The following is a 9,725-nucleotide window of genomic DNA, read 5'->3' as shown; positions in this document are numbered from 1 at the left end:
ACATGCAGATCCACACTCTAGGTAATTGGAAAGGATCTGGAGAGCCATTGGCAGATGACACGAGCTCAGTCCTCAGCTTCCTTGGCAGCAGCAGCTTATAGCAGATCCAGCGGTGGCAGCAGCCTCCCCATGTCCCCCCTGGGGGCATCCGGGGGGAGCGGGGGGGCACTGTGGATCAGAGCCACTCATCCTTTATACTTAAGTTCATAACCCAGGACACCTGGGTGCCCACATACATCTACATCAGACAATAGCCAGGGAACACCTGGGCACACGTGCATATTTACGTCAAATGCTTGGCAAGATTCTGAACATCTGAGGGGCCCTGACCATTTTCCTATATTTTCCCTACAGGGGTATGAGGGGAAAAAAAAAAAGCTGTTGTGCTTCTGATCCATCTATAGCTGTGCAAAGAAAGTTCAAACCTCAGTGGATTATTCTGGCACATAGTAATAAAATGGGCTACGCTATCTCCTGCCTCTGCCCTTCACACATGCCACTGCTTCCTGCTGGAATATGCTGGTTCTCCTCCTCAGCAGGCTAACTCCTACTCACTCTTCACATCTTAGTTTAAACATCACTTAGCAAATGTAAACTATGCCTTGATTCGCTGTTTCAAAAATTCAACATAGATTAAAGATTTCAAGAACATAACTGTACTTTCTCGCACATGATATTCACTAGCGTAGCTTAATGTGAGGATGGGGTGGCCTCTGAGGACTGTGAGTAAGTCAAAGATTTTTTTTCAAGGGCTGCTACTTCCTTCCTGCAATCTCCTTCACTAAAGAACATTCACCTTTTCAGAAGTTCGGAAGTGGTAGGTTCCCTTTTCTTCACCTTTTCCTAAGTCTTCCCATAGAAAAGGATCTCCAATCACTCCTTTGCATCTTAGTGGAAATGTAAATTGATGTGTTAGGTCTCCCAGGGCAGTCCGAGGTTGAGCCCAGGTAGTATGGTGGAATGAGAGACTTTGTTTCCAAGTTAAGCTGATGTTAAACTTCAGGGAGAAAGATTTTACTTATTTCAGTTCAGTACTAAGTGATTCTGGGCCTGCCCTAACCTCTATCAGTAAAATAACACTAAATGTATCCTGATTTTTCCAAGGGTTATTTTGAAAACCAAATGAGATAATGTATTTGAAAGTGTATAAGCTATATAGTATTACACATATGCTAGTGCTATTATTAGTAAGTTTTATGAATTTAACATTCATTGGCATTCAAGACAAATCTGGAGATTCCTTTTTCATAACTCCGTATCTCTCAGACAAAGTTGCTGTATTCTGTTCTGCATTCAGTACGAGTTGTAATTCCACGTAGACTTAGGGACAAGTTCAGACTAGTTTTATAAAGCAAGAAATCATTTTTCTTTAAAAATAAAACAATACATGTGTCTTGCAATGAGGTTTTTTTTGGGTTTTTTTGTAATCTTTTTGAATTTTCTCTTTTGTCTCAATGGGAATCTTACCTACTTTTGTACCAGAGAAAATTTTCTTTTCTTATATGAAATTTAAGAAAAAATTATTTTATATGAAAAATTTATATAAAAATTATATATGAAAAATTTCTTTCTCGAAATTTTTTTCTTATATGAAAAATTTTCTTGAAATTCTTTTTTGTTTGATCCAAACAAAATAGAATAACTCATTTCTTCACATTCAATAAAAATTGATTAGGTCCTCCATTACCTCTGATATAGTTTGTATATATTTGTCCCCCCAAAGCTCTTGTTGGAAACTTAATTCCCACTGTGGAAGTGTTATGACTGTAGGAAATCCTATCATGACAATTGAAAGGTGGGGCCTTGAAGAGGTGATTAGATTGTGAGGAGCATGCCCTAGTGAATGGATTAATCCATTGATTGTTTAATGGTGGTAATGGGTGTGGTTCTGATGGCTTTAAAGGGAGAGCCTATGAGAAGCTCTTTCTTGCTTCTCCCATTCTCACCCTGTGACACCCTGTGTCTCTGTGAAGAGTCACCACCCACTACCGAGGCCCTCACCACATGTATTCTCTGGACTTTGAACTTCCCAGCCTCCAAAACTGTAAGCAATAAATATTGCTTTACAAATTACCCAGATTCAGATATTTTTGTTATAAGCAACAGAAACAGACTAATACCATCTCCTAATTAATTAGGAAAAAAATGTTTTATTTATTATTTCTCTTAGCTGAATTACACAGATCTCTAAAGCTTTAAGTCTAAAAGAACTCCCCAAACCTACATTTTTCTGCCATATCAAACTTGTGTAGTACAAACATTAGCATGTCTTTCATGTTTCTTGCATATCACTAAGGCACTATACTTTTCCTTTGATCAAATATTATGAATTATCATGATTAAAAATGACCATTGCCTACCCATATGGAAAGTTTATTTAAAGATCTCCAAGCAGTTTTAGTTTTTTTGTTATTGGTCCTTGTGACTCTCATTTTCCCTGAAGATAGAAAATAATTTTAAAAAGTAGGCAGTGAATTATGCTAGGAAAGAAGAAATGAAAGAATCTGTTAATTTATTTTCTGTTAAAGTGATATATACAAGGTAAGAGTACGGCTGCTTATGTGCCTAGGTCATAGGTGATATGCCCTCTGAACCAAAATCAAATGAGCCACTGAGCTTTTCTCATAGTCAGGCACTTAAGCATAATCAATCATTTTTCAAACTCAATCAACCTACCTCACAGGACTATTTAGGTACTACATAGCTCTCAGAGTGTTAGAAAAGTGAACTTCATGTCATGAGTGAGCATGTTTAGATTCTGAGGGGGTTGGCCATTTTTTTCCATTCATTTATTCATTCACCCATTCATTCAACAAATATTTTTGTCCACCTATGTGCCAGCACCCATTTAAGTGGACAAGTGCCTGAGCTAGGCATTTAGGTGAATAAGACAGACAGCATTCCCTGCTTTCATGGAGATTATGATCAAGTTGCAAAATAATAACTAAATACATAAAACAAGATAATCATGAAGCAAGGTAATGAGGGAGATTGATTAGCATAGAAAGGGAGGGCAACTAATTTAGATTGTATGGCCAGGAAGTTCCTCTTTGAGGGCATACAATTTGTTTGAAGATCTGAAGAATAAGGGGGAACTGACCAAAAAAAGAACAAAGAGAAGAACGTTCCTGACCCAGGGAACCGAAATGCAAAGGCTCTGAAGCAGGAACAGACTTGGCCTTCTCAGTGTTTCTGCAAGAAGCCACTGTATCTGCAATTTAGTGAGCAGTGGGGAGAGTGGTAGAGTATGAAGTTAGAGAAAGAAGTAGGTCTACATCATGAACTTTATGAAGACCAAAGTAAAAGGTTAGGGTTTTACTTCAAGTGGGAGGAGGAGATGAAGGAGAGTTTTAAGCAGTGGAGTAATGGGGTCTGTTTACATTTACAGGATCTCTCTGGTTGCTCTGTGGAGAATGAATTGTAAAACAGCAAGAGCAGAAACAGGAACACCTATTTCCTGTAAAGTTATTGTAGTAGTCTAGGAGAGAGATGGTAGTGCTTGGACCAGAGTAAGAGCAAAGGAGATGGGGATAAGTTCATGAGTGTATGATACATTTGAAGGTAAAGTCAACAGTTATAAAAATATTAGATACTAAGAAAGGAATAAGGGAAAAAGAGAAATCAAAGATATCTCCTAAGTTTTTGAACTGAAACACTGTATTGATGGTGTGCCATTTACTGAGATAAGAAGGCTAAGTTTTTGATGGAAAATCAAGAGTTCCACAAAGAGTGTGAATGAGCCTCAGGTAGGAGAAAGTAACATACCAGAATAATATAGCGATCAGGTTGGAGAATAAAATATATTAATCAGTGTTGGTTGAACTGAAATTAAGCAGGAAAGAAATGTGGTTCCTCCAGGGTGATCTTTTTTTATGCATTGAAGACTACTAACAAATAGGCACAAGTAATTTAATGGGCTGTAGCTTGTGGAGTACAGTGATTGTGCTTAGGTGGCAAAGAACATGGACTCATGGCACATTTTACAGAACATTATAAAACATTGGTACATTTAATTTCATCATATAAATTAGGAAATACTTTGCTAGAAGAAATATGCATAAATATGAGGGTACTTCAAAAAGTTTATGGAAAGGGCCAACCCTGTGGCTCACTTGGGAGAGTGCTGCGCTGGGAGCGCCGAGGCCGTGGGTTCGGATCCTATATAGGGATGGCCGGTGCGCTTACTGGCTGAGCGTGGTGCAAGCGACTCCAAGCCAAGGGTTACGATCCCCTGATCCCCTTACCGGTCAAAAAAAAAAAAAAAAAAAAAAGTTCATGGAAAGATTCATATTATCTTTTAGTCTACTTTTCCACAAATTTTTGGAAGTACCCTCATATTATAGAGCTAGAAAAGTGCCTGGCTATAGTATATGCTCAAAAAAGTTCGTTGGATGAATGCAAATATGTATAAGATGTAAAATAATTATGAGTACAGGTGCTCATGAAAAAGACGACTAAGTATCATAAACTATTTATAGATGGGTCTACTGACACTTGATTGTTAGACAAATAGTAGCAAAAAGCATGGTGAACACAAAACCATATAGTTTGAGAACCACTGGGGGCAGTGGAGTCCATTCTGAATTAGAGCAAAAACTAGAACCAGTTTTATATTCTGCACAAATTATTTAATTTTGAACTTTCAAACACAAACATCTACAGCAGCCAGTCAGGAAAAAGGTGAGCAAAGGGATCAGAACTATTGGGAGTGGTGAGCATAGGATCAACTAGAGGACACTTGTTTGGTTCCAAAGGGCAGATGTTTCTCAGCTCTAGCAAACAGTTATGGCCACTCTAGGTTAAGAGTCCCATATTGCCAGATTGTTCCATTTTTTGAGCTACCTTGGTTGCTCAGAGTTCTCCACAGCTATCCCTCACCTAAGTCAGTTGTCTCATGGTAGCAATCTGCCTTGGGCTCACTCCCCTGGACCTCTGCCGATGTCTTCCTCTTTCAGCAGAACTTCAAAAGCATTTATTGGACTGTATGTCTCATTTTGACAATCATACTCTGCTTTGTAATGTTATTAAACATTTCACAACATGATTGTGCCACAGGCCTGCATATAGTTTAGTGTCTTGCCCTTCATTTTTATGCTCCATAGCACTTAGCAAAGTGGTGAGGACAGATAATGGTTTAGTAGACATAGATTACATTTGATTGTACTGCTTCCAATTCAAAGCCCCCTAGTTTTCCATTTTTTCAAAGAGGGCAAATCAGTCAACAAAAATGCATCTTATAAAAAAGCTTTTACCTGGTGATGCAATGAAAGCTGGATTCACAAGGGAACATGAGGATTTGGACGGATGAAAGATATTCCTGTCTGGAAGCTGTAAGAACTGATGCTGTAATTGATTTGACTGGATTCTAGGGATGAGGAAGTGAACATAGATTACTGAGAAGTGGAAGACTAACTAGAGAATATGTTCTTTGCTATAGAGTAATAAACTGGAAGTTAATGGTTTCTGATAATTTCTCAATCCATTTTACATTTTTATTAAACCTGTGTTATTGGAGTACAAGTTATTAGACTTTAGATGTAGCCTGTTCTTCATTGCAAAACATAGCCTTCAAGTAAATGCTAATACGGCTTCTAAAGGTTAATGTTGCCAGTGTCAGATTTTTCTAGGCAGCAGTTCAAAAACCTTGACATTTGCTGAGTAGCCCTTGAGAAAGCACCTCTTATTAAAAGTGCACTTTCTCCCAGAACCCATATTCTTTTTAGGAGCTAGAGTCAGTTCAACAAACATTGAGTGCCTACTATATACTAGGCATGGTGGTATGGTGGCGGCTGGAAAGAGTCCCTGCCTTTGAGACAGTAGAAGCACAGAGATTAGATTTAAAAAACAAACACCTACCCCATACTCTCTCCCACTTTTTAGGGGGGAAACAGTACAGCAAAGACAGGTAACATGAGGTTGTCATGGAGGAGCACCATGCCCGTAAGAGATCCTGGGGGTCCAGAAAGCCTTCCTGAAGGAGGTGACAAAGCAGCTAAGAGTTCAGAAATGAGTAAGACTTATGTTTCTGACATCTATCAACACCATTTATTAATTGTCTGTTGTTTCTTATTTGATTATTTATATTGTGTAAACTATCAGCTAAGGACCAATATCATCTTAACTGAAACACTGTGTATTCAAACTGCTAGAGTTCCAATTAGTTCTTAATTCACACAATTGGTGAATCCATTGTAAACTTATCATATTACATCCCAGAGCAAAGGTATCTGGGAATACTTTTAATTATGGGGTGTACATGTGTGGGCATTATAAAGTTTCATAGGCATCCAGAGACATATTCTACTACTGGAAATTTATTAGGGAAAAAAAGGTACATGGGAAAATGTGGAGGAAACTAATAACCCCAGATAATTAAGGTAACCTAATAACCTAGATAATTAAGATAACCGCCTAGCCAAGCCTCACAAAGACTTTGAATGTTTCACAATCTAGTAACTTTAAAATAGTTTTGAAAAGAAAAAAGTTTCAGACTCTGATATTGACTTAAATATGTACAAAGAGAAGATTAAACCTAGGTTCTTATAAACTAAAAATAAATATATAAATAAAAATAACATTAATGTGCAAATTAAAGTATACAACTAATGTGATTTAAGTTTAAAATATTAACTTAACATATGTGCTATCATTTTGTAAAACGATTTCACAGAAAGATTTGAAAGATTATAATCATATTTTTAATTTATGTATACGTTTTTTAACCTCAATAATACTAATACAGAGAATGCCAATTCACATTAGTATTAATAATTTCAGGCATTTGCTTGGTAGTTGAAGATAATCAGACTTCATCCTCAATCAAAATTTTGCTAGGAGCAATCCTCGATTGTCCATTTATTGAATTTAAATTACATCTACATAGGGGCCGGCCTGTGGCTCACTTGGGAGAGTGCAGTGCTGATAACACCAAGGCCACGGGTTCGGATCCTATATAGGGATGGCCGGTTTGCTCAATGGCTGAGCGTGGTGCTGACAACACCAAGCCAAGGGTTAAGATCCCCTTACCGGTCATCTTTTAAAAAAATAAAAAAATAAATAAAAAATAAATTACATCTACATAAATCTAGTTATTGGGGAGGAAAAGAGAAACTCTCTGTGTATTTCTTACTGCATTTACTGCATAGAGAGACAGGATATGCACAGTACATTTCTGTATTAGTTTCCAATGGCTGATGCACAAATTACCACAAACTTGTTGGTATAAAACAACACATATTTATTCTTTTTCAGTTCTTGGGGTCAGAAGTCCAAAATAAGTTCCACTGGTCAGAAACTAAGGTGTTGGCAGGACTAAGCTCTTTCCGTCAGGAGGCTCTAGGGGAGAATCTGTTTCCTTGCCTTTTCCTGCTTTCAGAGCTGCATTCCTTGGTTCATGGACCCTTCCTCCATCTTCAAAGCCAGCAATGTAACATCTTCAAATCTCTGTTTAATCATTACACTTCTTTTCTGTCTCTGTAGTCAAATCTCCCTCTTATAAAAACACTTCTGATGACATTTAGAACTCACCCAGATAATTAACATAATCTCCCCATTTTAAGATACTTAACTTAATCACATTTTCAAAGACTCTGAAATAACATTCATAGGTTTCAGGGATTGGACCTGGCTATTTTCGGTGGCCAGTATTTAGCCTACCACAGTGTCCTTGCAACATAATCATGGTACTTACTGACTACTGTGGCAAAGGCTTTTTGAGTTCATCATATTGTATGATCACTCAGTACTTCTGACCCTTTTCTCAAGTTGCATTGCTGAGAAACTGGTATTGACTTAGGTTGGCCTTTAACTCAGTACATAAAATGTAAATACAATATAGACACATCATGAAATTGCATTATGGCACCCAGCTATAAGGTGGTCATCCTGGTGATACATAACATACTTGGATCAGTTGATTTTTTAAGACTACTAATTATTAACAGGCACCCAGGACTGCTAACACTTATGGGATAAGTGTCAGGAGGTCCAACTGAACTGCATAAAAGACTTCCTACAAAGGAACCTCTCAAAAGGAGCCTCTGGGCATGGTGGGCAGTTTTTCAGAGGTGGGAAGTCTCATTGCAAGTTCAATTGCATAATTTCTTCAGTAAAAGGAGAATGGATTCCATGATTCTCTGAGCATATGAAATAATAAGCGTCACTAAATAGCTGCAATTCAGGAGATACAATAAATTCCGGGGAGAATACCCAAATTCATTAAATCTTATTCATTATAAGTTACAGCTGTACACAAGGCTAAATGGATTGCTAAGTGCTTAGGGTAAAGAAGAAGGTGGGTTGAATTTGGGAAAATTGTCAGTTGTCATATCTTTATTGATTTTCTTGCATGAGTTAAGAAAAGCACTTTGGAGCTGGGAATAAATGCAGAATCAAGTAAAAGTGAGAGAACCATGTAAGAAAGACCAAACTGCAATTTGTCTGACTTAAGCTGACAAATTAAGTTGGAGCAAAGCAGATGAGGGGATACAATATAAACAAATTTGAGTATTGTAATTTCTCTAGTGAGTGGGAGCCCAGCTTAAACCTCAGATTCAACACCCAAAATTCAGAGTTCTTCTACCATAATTTGATGCCTTTCATTTATGAATTTGAAAGCTTCAGACAGGTAGAGTCAATGACAGATGATGTTCACAGTTTCCAAAGATGATGTTCGCAGTTTCCACAGTTCACATGTTTGGAGGAAAGGCATGGCAGTTACCATGGTCCAACACTTTCATAAACATCTTTTTCTCATGTCCTCTCACAATAATATATAATTTTCTTAAGCCTTCTTGGAAAATTTTAAATCATTTCACAATTTTTTTATGTACTGCTAAATTTCGAAGAAGTTACTAAATTTTGATGTGCATGAACTAAACTTACTGTGTAATTGAGTTTATTGAGGAATTTAATTCAAAGCAAGACTAGCAATAATTAAGAACCATTTTAAGACAATATTGTTGTTTGTATTATTTCCCCGACCTATCCTCACACAATGACACTTCTTTGTTGTTCATTAGTTGGAAAGCAAGAGGAATGATGTGTATGAGAAACACAGTTTTTTTGCCCCTGACCAAAGTAGAAAAAAAGTCTTACAGTCATTGCTTAAGGAAATTGGTTGGCCACTTCTGATATTACTAGATCATGTCTGTGGCAGACAATAGTGGAAAAGTTGAGTTAACAAAAGTCAATTGTCAGAAGTAGTCTCTGACTACTGGTCAGAGTGAGTGAGAAGGCTCTCAGAATTATAAACAAAAAATGATTTAAAATGCGGTTTTCAAAAAGAGCCTGGTATAGACAAATTACTAGAATACAAGAATATTAAAGATGGTAGAAAGGAAGTGCATCTGTGCACAGAGGATGTTAAAATATAATGCTCTCCAAATTGAGAGGGAACTTTGAGACTGAAGAAGGAAACAGGCAGGTCCATTTGGTAATCAGAGATATTTATTAATGGGGATGACTTACATACAGGAATAGCTGCACACAGCAAAGAATCAGATGTCTACAGCAAATCAGAATTCTAGCTCAATGCGTTTAGGCAATTTTTTTTTTTTTTATAGCCAAAGCTCTGTAACTAAAAATAACTTAAAGGAAACAGGTTAAGAAAAACAAGTTGATAACATTACTCATCAGGTGTCTTGTGATACCTGAGGAAGGTGGTCTTGTGATGTTAGTGCTCAGATAACTGATGCTACCTGCTGTAATAAATCATTCACTCCCGG

The sequence above is a fragment of the Cynocephalus volans genome, chromosome 1 (genome assembly GCF_027409185.1).
Source record: "Cynocephalus volans isolate mCynVol1 chromosome 1, mCynVol1.pri, whole genome shotgun sequence".
In the NCBI taxonomy this organism is placed as follows: Eukaryota; Metazoa; Chordata; class Mammalia; order Dermoptera; family Cynocephalidae; genus Cynocephalus; species Cynocephalus volans.
This window is presented reverse-complemented; position numbering follows the sequence as displayed.